Source organism: Balaenoptera physalus (assembly GCF_965194825.1).
Source record: "Balaenoptera physalus genome assembly, chromosome: 4".
NCBI classification, from domain to species: domain Eukaryota; kingdom Metazoa; phylum Chordata; class Mammalia; order Artiodactyla; family Balaenopteridae; genus Balaenoptera; species Balaenoptera physalus.
This window is the reverse complement of record NC_138891.1, coordinates 65,896,494-65,914,575: the sequence shown is the minus strand read 5'-3', so window position 1 is coordinate 65,914,575 and position 18,082 is coordinate 65,896,494. Positions and strand designations below refer to the sequence as shown.

General features: G+C 40.3%; 1 long non-coding RNA gene across 1 annotated transcript in view; it reads left to right on the top strand.

The window, feature by feature from the left end:
• Positions 1 to 431: 431 nt before the first annotated feature.
• LOC309660673 overlaps positions 432 to 18,082 on the top strand; it is a 53,399-nt gene continuing 35,748 nt past the window's right edge. Inside the window, exons 1-2 of the long non-coding RNA XR_014263528.1 lie at positions 432 to 3,289; positions 4,330 to 4,413. This is a non-coding gene — a long non-coding RNA (uncharacterized lncRNA). The remainder of the gene's footprint in view (positions 3,290 to 4,329; positions 4,414 to 18,082) is intronic.

Genomic DNA, 18,082 nt, shown 5'->3' with positions numbered 1-18,082 from the left:
AGATGTTACCTTTGGGAAAAACTGGGTAAAGAGCACAGAGGACCTCTGTGTATTATTTCTTACAACTGCACATGAATGTATGTACAATTATGTCAAAATATAAAATTTAATTGTTAAAAAGCTGATAGAAGGTATTTTTTTGCCTTCAGAATTACTGACAATGGATACAGTGGAGTTGTTAACATTTGATACACAAGTTATTTCAAGGGAACAATTTATAAAACCACATTTTGATGGCATCATTTGAGTATCAGCTGCAGTTAGTTAGTAATATGTAGCATCAACTGGTCGCATCATTTATCAACAGTAAGTCACCAAGACTCTTAAAAAAACATCACAAACCATAAGCGTTATAGAATTCATTACTAAAACTAAGAGAATTACTTGGAATGGTATTTTTATATCTCACATTAACAACAAATAAGGTTTTTTTTTTTTAACATCTTTATTGGAGTATAATTGCTTTACAATGGTGTGTTAGTTTCTGCTGTATAACAAAGTGAATCAGCTATACGTATACATATATCCCCATATCCCCTCCCTCTTGCATTTCCCTCCCACCTTCCCTATCCCACCCCTCTAGGTGGTCACAAAGCACCGAGCTGATCTCCCTGTGCTATGCGGCTGCTTCCCACTAGCTATCGATTTTACATTTGGTAGTGTATATATGTCCATGCCACTCTCTCACTTCGTCCCAGCTTACCCTTCCCCCTCCCCGTGTCCTCAAGTCCACTCTCTACATCTGTGTCTTTATTCCCGTCCTGCCCCTAGGTTCTTCATGACCATTTTTTTTTCTTAGATTCCATATATATGTGTTAGCATATGGTATTTGTTTTTCTCTTTCTGACTTACTTCACTCTGTATGACAGACTCTAGGTCCATCCACCTCACTACAAATAACTCAATTTCATTTCTTTTTATGGCTGAGTAATATTCCATTGTATATATGTGCCACATCTTCTTTATCCATTCATCTGTCGATGGACACTTAGGTTGCTTCCATGTCCTGGCTATTGTAAATAGAGCTGCAATGAACATTGTAGTACATGACTCTTTTTGAAACAAATAAGGGTTTGAATGTCGTAGCCTGCACAAGGAAATCAGGTCTATAAAGAAAAAATTTTTTAAAATATTTTGTTCACTATTTGAAGTGACTGGAATGCTTTATTTCAATCAAAAAAAGTAAAAGTAGAAGATTGACATATCTTTTAAATACATTTAAAAGTTAAAGTCCTTAAACTGCAAGAAAATAAGATCAATCTCGTTAAATGAAGGAAATTATGGTGAGATTTAACAACAAAGTTAAATCATGTTAATCTCATTTACTAACACCTTTCAAAATTTCTATCTTCGGTGAGTTAAATAAGGATAGGCTTTTTTTTTTAATCTGATGAATTCTGACAACCTAAAACGATGATCCTCAAACTCAGAATTGTCTACTCGCATGATTACTAAAATGCAGATTCTTAGGCACCCAGTCCGCCCCTGAGATTCAGAGTCATGGGTTTTTTGGTTTGTTTGCTTTTTTTCTTTTTAACAACTATCTTAGGGGATTTTGATTAAGTGGTGTAAACTTTTTAAAGAAATATAATTTAGTAAAATTCAACCCTTATGTATTGGATTGGGCTCACAATTCTTTTATGAGTCAAGTTGGGGGTATGTAATTATTAACCATATCTTCTTAATCAATAGGAAAGTGACTTTTTAAAAATTAATAGACTTTTTTTTTTTTAGCAGTTCTAGCTTTACAGAAAAATTGAGGGTAAAATGTCCCTATATCCCAGTTTCCTCTATTATTAACATGTTGCATTCACGTGGTACATTTGTTACAACTGATGAGCCAGTACTGGAAAGTGACTTTGAAATGACATGTCCAAGGCCACAAGTGTCTGGGCTTCTGCTGGGAACCAAGCCACACCCACACCCTCACTTGAACAAGCTGCCTGGTACTTTCCCTTGAAAGATGTTCTATACAGATTAACACCATAATGACTGTAATTGTTCTGTGCCAGTATCTGAACACAGGTGGCAGCAGGACTCATTCGACTAAGCACTTCGGTTGGTGCCTGGGGTGGTTGGTATTTATCCTGGCTCCATCTGATATTTCCAGATTTGTGTGATGATTAGATTTAAAGATCTATGTGATTAATCCACTTGTGATTATGTAAAAACAACATCAGACAACATTTGCAGGATACCTGTTCTACTGCTGTATGATGTAATCGGTGTAATTAGGAAGGGTTTTATATCTACAATTCAAACTTTCATATCCACTTGTTTGGAAAGAAGATACACTTTTTAGAATAGCATCTTCAACTACAAATATGTTTGAAAAAGGTTTCGATGTATCATTGCAGTTACCGCAGAGATGAGCAAGAGGTAAACTGCTAACATGTAACAGAGATTTGATGTTCCTTTAAATAGAACTAAATTAGCATAGATATTGCATTAGCAGGAATCTTATTAATTTTGTCACTACTATTTTTAAATAAAGTGCGTTTAAAATTTAGTTGCCTAAGAAATCTGTGATGTGAGCATATCATCTTGACTCCCGGCATTGTGATCGAGGAAGAGGCTGACGAGAGGAATCGCTGATGAGAGCCGGGCGGTTGCTCAGCGGACGAGAGGGCGCCTTCTCGCTGGTTGGGGGCTTCTGGCCCTCACCTGCCAAAGTGTGAGAATCTTTTACTGGTTTATCTAACACATGAGTACTAGTCCCTGTCGTGTGCCAAGCGCCCTGGCCGGGCAGCGGACTGGCACTGCGGCCAAACTGAAAACAAACGAAGAATAGGTGCCCCGCGGCGTCCCAAAGCGCACGACACCCCGGAATCCCCCCGCCCTCCGGCTGCTCCTCAGAGGGGCGTGGCCCAACGCGCGGGCGGGGGCGGGGCCTGTCGCCCGGGAAACCACGGGCAGAGCCTCCCTGCTTTTCCAGGCCACAGTTTCGGTTGAACTGTTTCAGGTGGACGCCCTGGGCCATTGCTGCCCCCGGACGCCAGTGGGGGAAGAAGGGTCTCCGAGGCTCAAGTGCACCGAGGCCCCAGCCGCCCTTTGCGACGCCGCCGCGGGCTTCGGGAGCAATAGATGTGGTTTGGGTTGGTTTCGCCCAGACCTGGTGGTGCCTCGGTCAGGGTGGCCAACAGGCCCGGCCCTAATCTCCTACGTCTCGAAGTCTGCGTGCCCCTCGCCTGGAGAAGCAGAAGCGCGGACGCCGGAAAGAGCCGCTGCTGGCCGTGGGGAAGAAAGTTCCCTACTCACCCTCGGCCTCGGCCTGGGCCGCCCAAGTAGGGTAGGTTGCTACAAACCACGCCACAGCTCAAACTCCCATACTAGTGGTAGCTTCTGGAGGGCAATCATCGTCACCACCTGTTTCTGGCTTGGAGCGTTGGAAAGTTGACTATGACGTAGCTTTGAAGGGATTCCTGCTCAGGCTCGCAGGTCACCTTTGTAGATGTCAGTCTGTTGTTGCCCAACTAGGGTCCACAGAAGCTTGACCTTATGAACATCCGGCATGTGAGTGACACTGATTAATCAGTGGTTTAATCAACGAAGGCACGTGTATTACCTACCTACTTTATCCCTTCACTACCTCTTCCCAAGGGGTTCTCACGGGCTCAAAAACTCTTCCACAGGGAGATCAGCTCCGTGCTTTGCGACCACCTAGAGGTGGGATAAGGAAGGTAGGTGGGAGGGAGACGCAAGAGGGAGGGGATATGGGGATATACGTATGCATATAGCCGATTCCCTTTGTTTTACAGCAAAAACTAACACAACACTGTAAAGCAATTATATGCCAATGAAGATATTAAAAAATAAAAAAAAACTTCCCCAGTGAATTCCAGTAGATAATGATTTTGGAGTCTCTTTTAAGGTCCAATTCCTCAAGGACAGTCCAGGGAATCTCACCACTTCCCTGCTTCCTCCAAAGACATAAGCCTCAACCAGGACCAGCTTCGTAAAGGGTCAACCTGTGCAGTCACAGGGCTCCAGGCTCAGAAGGACACCGTGATGAGAGGGCCCTGTGCTTGCTTTAATGCTCTGTAGTCGAAATCTTAGAATTCTTCATTTTTGAACAAAGGGCCCCCTATTTTCATTTTTCACTGGGCCCAGCCAAATATGCACCAACTCTCCTCTTTTCCCAAAGGCTTTCTTTGGTGACATTCAATTATACAAAAACATAATTACAAGGGTTCTTCTCTAGACCTCTCAGTAGCTACTAAGACATCCAGAGACAGAGGAGGGATGATTATACTGACTAAACTGAGAGTTGTTGAAATATTGAGACCTTTGTGATCCAGTGCTCACCCCCCACTCCTCTTCATATTTTAGGGTCTTTGAAGAATGTGCAAAATGTGGAAATGCAACACCTCTGAGGGCAACAACGTTTGGCTCCTTGCCGAAGGAGAGAAACAGGTAAGGAATCAGCCAATCGTGTATCGACGGGTGGGTGCTCTGGGACTGTTTTTACAGGTGCCCTGGAAGGGCTGGTGCAGGTGGGTGTGGGGGAATGCAGAGAGCAGAGGCGGCATTGACATGGTTCAGAGGAAGTAAGAGTCTCGGAGAAGGAGATTCTAAATCTGGGCCGTCCAGTTCTGTAGCCACAAACTACAGGTGGCTCCTGAGCACTTGAAGTGTGGCTGTCTGAAATACGATGTGCTCTAAATGTGCAAAGAACTCCAGATTTCAAAGTCTCCCTTTTTATAGTAAAATATTCTATTTTTTAAAATAAATTGCATGTTGATATTTTGGATATATTAAGCATTAACATGAATTGCACTTGTTCATTTTTATTTTTTAACGTGACTAGTGGAGAATTTCATATGTGTGCTCACGTTACGTTTCTTTTGGAGAGCTCTCTTCTAAAGGTTTTGGAGTATTGGAAACTGTTTACTTTAAAAGTTCAGAAAATGCTGCCTCTCCTCAAGAAACTCACATTTCCCTTCATCCCCCAGAACGTACCCCTACCTGCCATTGCCCTGTCACCCACATCACCTGCAACCTTACTAACCCAGTAGCCTTGAACTAAAGGCCTCAGCATTTAAAAAACTACCGCCTAACCATAAGTAATCTAGAATTTCAGAATTATAGTCACTTTTACAGGAAAGAAAGGGTCAAACTTCTGTCAGCTGTTGCCACTAGAATCAATTCAGGTGCTTGTAGAGCTATGTCTGCTACTTTGGCTCTTTAACTGTTCAGATTGGCAGAAGCAAATTATTGAAAACCTGTGGAGAAGGGAAGGAAGAAGTAAGAGGGGGAAGGTAGTCACCTCCCCAGCTTTCACTCCAAGTCATTATGTTGTTACAAATTACGGGATTACAGCAGCCTTGGCCTGACTTCTTCTTGTCTGTCATACCACCTTAAAAAGCAACTAGCTCTGGTGAAGAAATTACCTGGTGCTCTGGTCTGAAGTATAGATAAGAATGGAAGGTTATCTGTAATTTAAGCTCTCACTTGAGCAACTCCCTTTAGTTAGGAAATGTACAATGGGTGGACTCCAATATTTTAATCTCCACTGTTTTGAATGGCTCTTAAAAGCAGTGTGGTGAGTGAAGATGTTAGCTCTGAACCAACGTGTATTAGATGCTGGTCTTAACCCAGTCTTTCTAGAGCCTCTCGTTCACTGGAAAGTAGCTCCAAATGTGTACGTAAGAGAGCTGAGGCCCAGGCCTCAGCTCAGATTGAGCTTCTCAATATCACTGGATTGCCTCAATCTTCTGTGAAAGGGGTCTGCCCAACAGCTGTGGTGGTAGCAGAGCATTTGCTGACATTCTCCCATCCTTTGGTGTGCCTTCCATGGCATGGTTCAGTTTGTTTTCATATTGCCCACATTTTCCAGAGTGATTCAGTTTTAGGTTTGTGTCTTCCACTGAATGATTTGGCTTCATCTGTGAGCTACTTGACCCAAGAGTTGGCTTTGCCCACCCACTGCTTACCCCTTCACCTATGAGCCTTACTCTCAGCTGTCCTCTTGAAGTACTTTGCCTCATGAGCTACACTATCTGACCAAAGCCCAGAACCTGGATTCCACAACCTTAGACACCTGTGGATGACTGAAATGAAACTCTGTCCCATCAGTGCGGGAGGACCTACCATCACATGGACATGTCTAGACAAGAGATAAAGCTTTAAGCAGAAAAAGCCTTGGCAAATTGAGTTGGTGAGAATCTAGCTCAAAATACTGCCTGAGCTTCTGAGGCTTCCATGATCTCACCCAACTTGCAAAGGCCAAACTTCTGTGCACCTTTCAACCATGATCAAGTCAGCACTCCAAGATAGGATTGAGGTGTCTTCATCAAAGAATGTGAAATATTTGGGAATCCCTGGAAGTGATGCCTTGGAGAGAATAACTTGGAATTCTGGACTTTTTACAATTTCCAGGAGGTTGAAGCCCGAGTGTTGCCCCTGGTACCAAGTAAGATATCTATCAAATAGGTGTGTACTAAGAAGAGCTTAGTCTTGTCCTGATCTTTGACTTTTGGCAGTGAAGTTATCTTGGCTTATAGTTTTCTTTGTTAGAAATTTTTAACTACAAATTCAATGTTTTCAATAGATATAGGACTATTTAGGTTATGTGCTTAAGTGAGCCTTGGTAGCTTCTGCCTTGAAAGGAATTTGTTTCATCCAAGTTTTTGAATTTGGCATGAGCATGCATTGTTGATGATGTCGTCTTATTCTTTTATTTTTTTTGATCTGTCTTAAAAGGTCAATTTTTCCTTCATATCTGAAAGACATTTTCCCTGGGCATGGTATTCTGGGTTAACAGTATTTTTCCTTCATTGTTTTAAATATGTCACTCCATTGTATTCTGGGTTGCATGGTCTCTAAGTCCCCCCCACTGTAATTCTTAATTTTGTTCCTGTGTATTGTATCTTTTTTCTGTGGCCACCTTCAATATTTTCTTTTTAACTTTGGTTTTCCAGCAGTTTGAGTATGATGTGTCAGGGTGTGCATTTTTTAATATTTATCATGTTTGAAAATATTTGGGTTTCTTGGATCTGTGGTTTGGTGTATATTGTTGTTTTTTTTGAAGATTCAGCCATTCTTTCTTCAAATATTACTTCTGCTATTCTCTCTCTTTTCTGGAATTCCAAATCTCTGCTGAAATTTCCTATCTGTTCAGCCATGTTTCCCACTAGAACCTTTAGTATATGTGATTATTAATGTGTTAAAGTTACTTTAAATTTCCTCTCTCATAGTTCCAACACTTAAGTTCTCTCTGAATCTGGTTCTGTTAATTGCTTTCTCTCTTGCCCTTGGGTTTTTGGGGTTTTTTTTCCTCCTTTTTATATGTCTCATATACCAGGCATCTTGTGTAGAAGAGTAAAGATTATGGTAAAGAGAACGTATGCCTCAAAATAAGCATGTTTCTTCTGCTAGGTCAGTAATGTGGTGTGTTGAATCAATCTAACCAGTAGTTAAGGTGGGTTTGGTTTTTATTGTTCCACCTTCAGTACATGGCTAGTTTTGATTTCCTCTAGTGTTACCTTATGCTTAGGGTGTGGGCTGCAGAGTTAGAGGGATTTTCTCCACGTTCCTGTTTCACTCGCAGCTTCCAGCCTTTCCTCTGAATCTGCATCTCGAAGAGATCTCTCTCCATGCTTTTGCCTTTCCTCTTGCTTGTTGCCTGACGCTTGCTAGCTTGGGAGTGGGGGCCAGAGGACTCTTAGTCATTCTGGCCCAGCCTCTCTTAGGCAAGCCTTGTATTCTTAGGCCTTGAGAGTGGGGCTTTCTCAGACTTTCAGTCTCCCTGTGACAAACAAAATTTCTGCCTTGCATCTATGGTGAGTCTTGAGAAGATGAGAGTCTCCTGACCCTCTTGCAGCGTAGGAGCCCTCTAACTGTAATGGCGTGGGATCCTGGGCCAAGACGTTTCCTGCCCCTCCTTACCCAGAAGTAGGAGTTGTTTGTTTGTCCTCCCCTACTCCTACCCTTACTCAGTATCAAAGGTCCCTGGAGGCAATAGGGCTTGCTGTCCCTACCCCGGTGGCTATTATTTATAGGTAAGTAAGGGTCTGGGCAGGACTTTTACCTTTCTACAGTGGGAGCTTTCTGCCCTCCAACAGGCCTTCACCGCCAAGAGAGACTCTCTCTGGTCTCTTGCTTTGTCTTAAATCTTTCTCATCAGTACCCAGTAGAGAGCATGGAGAAGAGACTGAAATTGGGAGCAAACTCACTTTTTGTCTGAGGCTCCCAGGGGTTCTATACTCATGCTAGTCCACACTTGGCCTTTAGCAATTAATTAACAATTTTAGCTGACTTCTTAGCACCTTGTGTTGTACTTGATGTCTCTTCTTTTGTGCCTACAGCCTATCTGTCCGTGGTGGGGCCAGTCTTTCCCTGAATTTCAGGCTACTTGATTAGTCTGCAACCCTAGCTAGGGTGACCAACCATCCCAGATTGCCTGGGACTGAGAAGTTTCCCAGGACAGGAGACTTTCAGTACTAAACCCGGGAAAGTCCACTTGGTCACCCTAACCTCAGATCTCTGATAGGTTTAAGAAAAGTTATTTTGTAATATTTCTAGTTGTTAAGGTGAGACCGATGTTCCTTCTAGATTTCTGCATCTTCGGCAGAAGCCAAATTACTGAAATATTTATGCGTGTTGAATCTGAACAAAAATGGTTCTTGAGGTAGTAAGAAGCCATATGGGGAAACATCTGTTTCTTACTAAGGCAGAGGGGTTCTTGTGAAATCTTCCCTAAAATAGAGAATAAGAAAAATAAGTTTAGTCTCTGCCATTCTTTTGTTTGCCAGGAGCAGATTTATCTGATTACTTAAATGAACTCTAGTTGAAGAGGTAGATTCACATCTGTTCTTTCCACAAACTCTATTCATCATTTAGCTAGCACCGTATTTGGACTTTACTCCCCTTCAGGCAAGCATCTCCTATAGATTTTTGAGTGAAACTTAAAAAAAAAACTTTATGGTCTTTTGTTGATGAGGAAGAAGGCTGAGTATAACAATAAGCTTTGTACAAGAAGAATATTGACACCTCTGGGTAAACGTGTATGTGTGCATGCACATGCGTGTGGAACTTTGCTATCAAATGTCTGGGGACATATTTGATTTACATTGCTATGGGTGGTACATCTGGGTTTGGTGTTTTTGTTTCAGATAACATGGGAGCCAGGAGTGTTTATGATCCCTACAGCCAGCATTAATGGTTATATGGTACACAGCTTCAAGGCAATGCTCTGTATTTTGTGTAATAAGGAAGGCTCTATCATTTTCTCAGTTAATCTTTTGAGTATCCTTGAGCATCCAGGAGAAATACTTATGGCCTCTTGATGAGCTTGTAAGCTCTGTATGTGATATCTTCCTATTAAATGGTCAAGATAGTTTGATTAGTATAGTAAAAACACAAATCATAAGACTAGGAACATATATAATATCAACAACTATGTGGTTTATATGGCTATAGATATAATTATTATTATAATAGTAATAGCTAAGACTTGCATAATGTTTATTATATGTCAGGCATTATTCTGAGAGTTTTACATTCATTAACGTATTGAATCCTCACACAGAAAAAATTCATAATGATAACTTCATAATTATGATGCCAGCTATTACTATCCACATATTACAGATTAGTAAAATGAGAAACAAAGGGGTTTAATAGTGTGTTCAAGATCACGCTGATAGCAAGTGGTGGCATTGGGACTTGAGCCCATGCAGTCTGTTTCCAGGGTTCTTTTAACCACTAGGACAGTGATCAAAGACACATAAAAACAAACAAGGAAACAAACAAATAAATAAAAGAACCATAAAATAAACCAAACTGAAGAAAAACAAACACAGATACAGAGAACAGAGTAGTGTTTACAAGAAAGAGGAAGGGGGAAAGGGTGAAATGGGTAAAAGGGGTCAACTGTATGGTGGCAAATGGAAACTGAACTTTTGATGGTGAGCAAGCTGTAGTGTATACAGAAGTTGAAATGTAATTTTGTACATATGAAACCTGTATTATAAACCAATGTTACCTCAATAATTTTTTAAATTATTTTTTAAAAAGACACAGAAGAGGTAAATATTTCAACCTGCAGGAGGGTGTATGGGGGTGGGAGTTGTGTATATGTGAGAAAAGGCTTTTAAATAGCATTTTGATTTTAGGTTACGTACCAAACAAAGATGCGCAGAAAACTAAAAGAGGACATGCTAAGTAAGGAAAAGGATTCAGCAAATTTTACAATGGTGCCTTGAACTTACTACAAGTCAGTGGAATATGAGTTACACAGACCACTGTGATCAAATATTTGGTGGAAACTTCCTGTTTTGCAGATAACCTGGTAATGGTGGAAATGTGGAAAAAACAACTTGCAGGGAGATTGCTACTTCTGTGTCAAGTATTTTCTGTATAAAATACTTGAATACTTTCAGTTTCAAAATTGAAGATTACTCAGAAGCTACTTGCCATATAGAAAAAAATTGAGGCTGAAAAATTTTATCAGTACCATTTATGATAAAGTGAGAATAAAACAAATGAATGGTATGTATAAAGAACTTTGGTTTGAAAGTGACAAGGACATCATCAACTCACAAGAAACACAATAAGATTCACAAATGACTAGAAAATCCTGCAATCTTTGGAATCTTCCAAACCAGTTCTGGTAATCCAGAGGGCACATAGTAGGACAGTCAACAGGTATATCCACAGCTTTTGATGAGTCTGTAGCAGGGACTCTGACTTTCTTTCAAGAGTAGGATGCTTTGAGGACTTATGATTGGTTTTCAAACCAAGTGATTATTATAACAAAGAATAGTTTAAAACTATGGATGGGATGAAGTCTTAACCTAGCCTGACAGTAATCACTGATATCCTCTTTATACCTACGGGGTGAGCTAGATGACGTTATATAGCTCTTAAGTGGCACTCATTTATATATGAACCTGATAGTCTCACAAAGGCAAAAAGTGATTGTATTTGCATCTTTTCCTCTTTGAAGTAGGAAGTTCCCCCTTTCTTTTCACTTAGGGAAAAAAGCAGTAATTTCTTATATTGTACACTTTTTCTTGTTAAAAGTTTGATAGTTGTTTTTTTAGTTTTGTAGGAATTTAATTTTGTGAGCTAATTACACTAGGAACTAAAGTTGAGGAATTTACGTCTCACAACTTTATTAACTTTTTACCCTTTCTACTTTAGAAATTGATTTTAAATGAGGGTGGCAGGATGATGGTGGGTAAGATTAGTGCATTGGCATGACATATATGACTGAATGGAAGAAGGACAGTCAGTGATCTCACTGTGCATTCAACTATAAACATATAATTTAATGATTACACCGTGTAATCACCACTGACATCAAGAAATAGAAAGTTGCCGGCATTCCAGGAAATTTCTGCATGTTGCTTCCAAACCTATTCCTGTGTAATAATTCCTTTTTTCTATACCAGTGGTTCTCATAGTATGGTCTGGCATCAGCATCATCTGGGAATTTGTTAGAAATGCAAATTCTTGGGCCCTTCCCCAGACCTAATACACTTATACATTTTTTTGTAGGATGCATATTTATATGATTAAAGTATAAAGCATTGATTCTCAAACTTTAGCATATATCAGAAAAACCTGGGTGGCCTATTAAGACACAGATCCTGAGCCCTACATCTAGAGTTTCTGATGATCTCTTTCTGTTGTCTGCTTGATTCACTAATTTTAATTTTCCTATATCCTGGGTATATTTGACTCTGTGCTAGTCATTGCACTTGAAAGGTTATTTTGTAGGAATAATTGTGAGGCCTATAATGAAAATACTTTGCTCCAAAGACTATTTGCAGTTACTTCTGCCAGGCACCCACGGGCACTACCAGTCTGGGACCACCTGTTCAAAGTTTGCTATTTCCTAGAATACTCAAGGGATTGTTATTCTGTTTTAATTCTCCTCAGGTTATTCCAATTCTATTCACCTTCACTCTGAGATCCTGGAACCCAGATTGTTGTAGGGGAAGGTCTCCTGTCAGATTCCCCAACGTGCATGGACCCAGAGTTTTGTTTTCTGTCCCCTTCTGCACCCTGAAAGGCCATCAGAATGGAGTTTCTAATTTTCTGGGATTAGTTTCAGGCGTGTCTACTTCTCTAGATTCTTGACTTCTCTTTACTTTTTGCTGATAATTTCTTACTATTTTATAATCTCTTAGATGCTTTTAAAAAGATTATTTTAAATATATTTTATCCAGTTTTTTAGTTGTTTTCAGCTGTAGACCTGATGTGAACAACCTAAACGACCATTAGCAGAAATGGGAAATCTGCAAAATACATTATTAATGCACAGCAGGTTTTCAAAATACTGTGGTTTTTCAAAACATTAAAAATACATGGATGTTGATATCCTTAAAAAAAAACACCTTCTGTTTTTAGCTTATACCTTTATGCAGACATGGGACACACAAGATGATTTTGATACAAAAACTCTCCTTGTGAAAAGATTCCCAGGGTTGCATACTTATGACATTTAATCACTCCGAAATGGTCTGATTTTTACTAGTGGGATCCAAGGAATGCTTCCCACAGTTTCAGAAAGCCTCACAAAATGCAGAGATGTGCCTAGTACAGGATCCATTTCACAGTTTGTGGCACTTTCTATGAGGTTTAGTTTTTCCATAGCTGTCACAAGTCCGGAGACATGAAATTTAGGAAGCATAAATGGTTTACTCTTATCCCTATTAAGGTTTCTGTCTGGGATAGCACATGGAGTGCCCCAAACTTTATTTACTGTCAAGTTCTAAGCATTTGATGGATATTTTAACCACCTCTCTCCCCCGCCCCCAAAGTATATCACATCCCCTTTTTTCCCTATGTCAGATTGATCCCTTGAGGTAGGCAAGATTCTCAAAGAGGAAATGCCCCTTCCCAGCTTGTTCTTGACAAGGTAGAACACATTGTTTCTGGGTAAGGATGAGTCTGTTATATTAATCTTCATGTGTCTTATGAAGGGGATTGGAAACAGAAATACACTAATCCTGCACTTGACCATTTGGAAGGTAAACTGGTAGGCATTTTAGAGGTCAGAGGTTGTTAGGATGTGGTGAGATGCTTCATCTTGAGTACTCTAATTAGTGCTTAACAATTGGGATTTATAACAATCCCTGTAGGCTAGGCTTGGGGTAGGAATGAACACACTCTGACAGCTATTTCTAGAGAATTTTAAGGATGTTTGACAGTCACTTGATGACGTCAGGATTCCCTGAAAGGGGGAAGGGTTGGTTGTGGTAAGAGCCCATGACCCCTGGAAGCTTGTGGGTCAGGATTTAACCCTGGTGGTAGCAAGAATTAGCTTATCTCAGATGAAGGCTATAACTCAGCTAGTTAGAGCGGAGTATGCCTTAAGGTAGTACAACAGGTGCTGCTCCCAGTGCCTTTCTTTTCTCTCCCTGAGATGTGCCCTGAATCTGTGGGTTTATGGGACTAATGCAGGATGGGAGTCCCGCCAGATTAGAGGGGCACTGAGTCCCCTCAGTCTGTTTTTTTTTTATCAGTTTAGAGGGTGATGTCATTGACAGGTAAACCAGTAAATCTAAACTCTAGCTATCTTGTCCCTGGACCTAAAGCTCATGTTTTGAATACAGACCTTCAAACTGAAACACAGAATGTAGGAACTCTCCAGTTCAGAGCTACAAATAACAAGGGGCCTTTCCACAGGGCCTTTGCAGCCACGGACTTTTGAAATTACAAGTCATGACCCACCACAGTCCACCCCTTAGTTGACAACTTGTGTCTAGACCAATATGATGACTCCAGACCAACATGATGCCATCATTATTTTCATATATCTCATCACCTAAAAATAGAAATATTTAGTTCACAAATAATAAACTTCCTTAATATAAATTCCCACTTTATCACAAAGTATGGAAAACCAGGACCACATGAAATTCACTCAGCTTAGCCACTTCCTTATGGATATATCTTATTGAATCCCATGTGTTTTGGGAATTGTCTGGGATATAGGTATTTTTCCTTTTTAATAGCACATAGTCCTCCTTCCTAGCTAGAATATAATATTAAGGACATGTGGTTTTAGAGCACTGTATATCTTTTGACTACCATTTCTTCAGCATTACTGTTGCGTATATATAGTAGCTGTATCACAGATCTCTGAGTTACTTTGTCAATCTAAACTGTGGAAATTATAAATTCTGTCCTGGATCCCAATAAGGATTTTAGGGAGCCATTTAGTGGCTCCCAGTGCTGGTCTAGTTAGTCCCAAATAGCAGCACCTACTGTATTTTTCATGCAGCCATTGAATTGGTCCTCATATCCAATAGGTAGGAGAATTAGGAGTGGGTGTACACTTTTTGCCAAAACCCAGAGTCCAATTTTTGGTACTTAATATGGGTGTTATAGGATAAGATCTTTATGAGCATCCTTGATGTTACAAGTACTGGTGCCTATTCCCTTCAGCTCAGACTCAAGAGACGCATATATAGATAGGATTGGGGACTGTGCTTAGGGCAGGGACAGCAGAGTCCAGGAAGTGTCTCAGGGTTTGGGGAATGGGTCATTTCTCTGACAGCTCCAGTTAAATGGCCAGCTACAGTTAACCCTGTTCCAGCTGATAGAGATTTCATAAGTTTAATGTGCTCCCATCCCCACATGTATCTTTTCTTATAACTGCAATAGGGCCTCCATTATCACTTTTAAATTTAGCCTTTGCATAAACTATCCAGGTTCTGAAATTTGCCTGGATTTTTACTTGGTACCATGATTTCACACCCTTCAATTGTTCTGGAATGAAGTATGTATCTTCACAGTTGAGATCTGTATTATTCTATATATGCAGCCTCTAGACTAATTAGATAACTTGGCATATGGCCAAATATATGCAATTTAGTCTTTTATTGAGAAAAGCCAATTATTACAGGTGTTCTGAATTACCTGAAATGTCTAGTGTGATCATTCCTTCAAGATAGAACTGCTATTATAACCAATGCTGTTGTATTATACTAGAATGAGGACCTCTAGCTTATTGGTTATAACCTTATTTATACTGGTATTATAGCCAGATCTTCTAGAATTTATCTTCACTATCTTCAATGTGGGTACCAGATATCTCTTTGAATTTCTTTCCAAGTTTCCATGCAGAGTTAGCTCCAGCTAACAGCTGTATGTGTTGGCATTGAAATTTTGGGCAACACTGGGTAAGAGTTCCTAGCCCAAGAGCCCCTGGAGGAGAGCCCTGTACTCATTCACTTTACTGGGAACTAATACCTGGAATAGTACAAAAATCAATAAATATTTTTGTCCTACTACACATCTTTGTCTTACTACAGTGAAGTCTTCATTGAGAAGACTTTCAAATGAGAGTGATTTCAAGAACCCTAGCCAGTAAAACCAGTGTTCTCAGAGGGAGGGGATGGTCCTCTCATTGGGTTTGGTGGCAGCCCAGTCGATTTCTTCCCTTGCATCCTTCCAAGCTTTTTCTGAGTAGAAATGGTAGAAATTGTTATAGAAGAAATGGTAAAATCATACAAAGAGTAGATCCAAGTCAGCTAGATGCTTTCTATAGCTGTCCAAAGTCATCATTTGGTCAACCTAGGGTGAACTTGATAGGTAGCTAAAGGTTCTTTTTTTATATGGGGAGAAGAGGAGAGGATGGGGCAGAGATAGTAGTTATGTCTTTCCTTTCTTTATTACCCATTCAGTGTTTCCAGACCTGTCCGTTGTTATGTCTGTTAGCCTATAGACTCCTGCAGAGATCCCTGTGGCTTGGTTTCCATGGAACATTTGTGTCTCAACCACACCCCACTCTGTACCCCACGCTATGTACCTACTAGTCTGTTACCTGTACATAAAGCCTCCTGTTCCCAAGTGTTCCCAATGAGGAAAGTGTCCTAGTCTGAGGACATTGGCCTCCCCACTAGGGCATTTATTTCAGGACTGTCTGAAGTTTGGGTATTAGGGTTGAAGAGCAGTCAGTAAGGTTGGCAATCGCTATTAGTTTTCTTGGTATTTCCTTACCATAACATTTATGGATTGCCCATCAATTTGGGCTTTTTGTACCCTATCTTTTAGTAGCCAGACCAGTAGGTCTTTCTACTGAGAACTTCTTTACATTTCCCCCCATTTTGCTTTGGTTATTTTGGGAACTGAAATTCCCAGAAGTCTCCTTAAGCCATCTTTTCCAAAACTGTGTATAAGAGAGACTGCTAGTTAACTACCTCTTTTTATTTTATTTTATTTTATTTTATTTTATTTTATTTTATTTATTTATTTATTTTTGGCTGTGTTGGGTCTTCGTTTCTGTGCGAGGGCTTTCTCCAGTTGTGGCAAGTGGGGGCCACTCTTCATTGCAGTGCGCGGGCCTCTCACTGTCGCGGCCTCTCTTGTTGCTGAGCACAGGCTCCAGATGCGCAGGCTCAGTAGTTGTGGCTCACGGGCGTAGTTGCTCCGTGGCATGTGGGATCTTCCCAGACCAGGGCTCGAACCCGTGTCCCCTGCATTGGCAGGCAGATTCTCAACCACTGCGCCACCAGGGAAGCCCTTAACTACTTCTTTATTCTTTTCTTCTTCTTTATTAACAGCATCCTGATTTGCATGGAGGTGGCAATGTTCTCAGCTAAAAAACTACATTGTCCAGCCTTCACTACTGATAAGGATGACAGTGCGACAGGGTTCTTATCAATGAGGTGTAATTAAAGGTGTGGAAGGGTTTCTAGTAAAGCCCCTTAAAAGGGGATAGCCTCAGGGCATATGCCCTTTTGCCCTAGTTTCTTCCCCTTCTTTCTACCTGCACCTTAGAGCAGATGGTGGGCATAGAATAGACACCTAGCAACAAGATGACCATGGGAGGAAAGCCAAGAGAATAGCTTGGGTCACATGTGAAAAGACTGGGTTAACAGGCAGGTAGGCCCTGTGTGTGAACTCAGACAGACTCCATAATTTTTCCACACTACCACTACCCCTGCCACCTTAAGGTTGGGGAAAAAAATTTCCTGTGTCACAACACATCCATACTGCTCACGTATCTCTAGCACTGTTTACAGTAGGAGTGTGCTGCCATAATTTACTCTCACTATCTGAGACCTAGACTTTTTTTGCATCTAAATCCATTAAAAATAATTATTTGGCCTCTTAACCCTAAGTTCAGAAGTTAACATTTCTTATTAATGGGAGGTCTAAGATCCTCCAGTGGAGTGGTGGCACACAATATGAAAGAAGTTCAGAAGACAGCAAGTTAGACAATTTTGACAATTAGATTTTTTTTAAAATTAATATCCACAGGTACTGGTTTTTAAAATAGTAGTAATATAAATATACCATGAGGTGGTTTTATAACACATTACCAGTTTAAATGTATATGTTCATATTTTAAGTTTTGTGGAAGTGAATTACTTTCTTTTTAGATTCCTATTTATTTTCAACCAGCTATTTCTGTTTTGTATTATTTGTAATAGTGTAACACTGGAACAGATTTAAGATCTCCAAATATAAAGGGTTATTGTGACAACTTATAAAGTTCCAAGAAAATTTGTGTATTAAGAATAGAAGTTACAAAATTGTATCTGTAAATGTCTCAGTTTATAGGAAGGTAATTTCTGTGTGTACGTATGTATTCTCTAGAAGGCTTTTATATCAAGCTGTTATTTTCTTTCTAGATAAATGGGATAATAGCTTTTTAGTGTTCTTTTTTCTTTAATTTTTCTTTAATGAGTTAACTTTTTTCATAAGAACAATTTTTTTAAGATTAAAATAACTTCCTCACGATGGATAGTTAACAAGAGAAACAGAAGAGTGTTGCTGAGAAATGAATAGCAGGAAGAAGTAAGGAACTGCAGGAACCAAGGGGCGCTTACTTTTGTTGCTGAGACACCGTCATAGCTGCTGGATGACTCAGATTACTGCGGCTCAAGAACTGATCCTGAGCTGCTGTGGGATCTGAATGGCAATGAGATGAGCCCTGGCTGTAATGCCAGGGATGCTCTTTCTTGTTTGCTTTTACTTCTTACTTCCTCATGTTACCTTCCCCCATCCCATGTTAACATGTCTCTGTGATCCTTAAAACCTGTACTTTCATTTATTCAGTATAACACTAGAATCCAGGTTATATGCCAAACCCCTAAGTAATGCTGAGGATATACCAGCA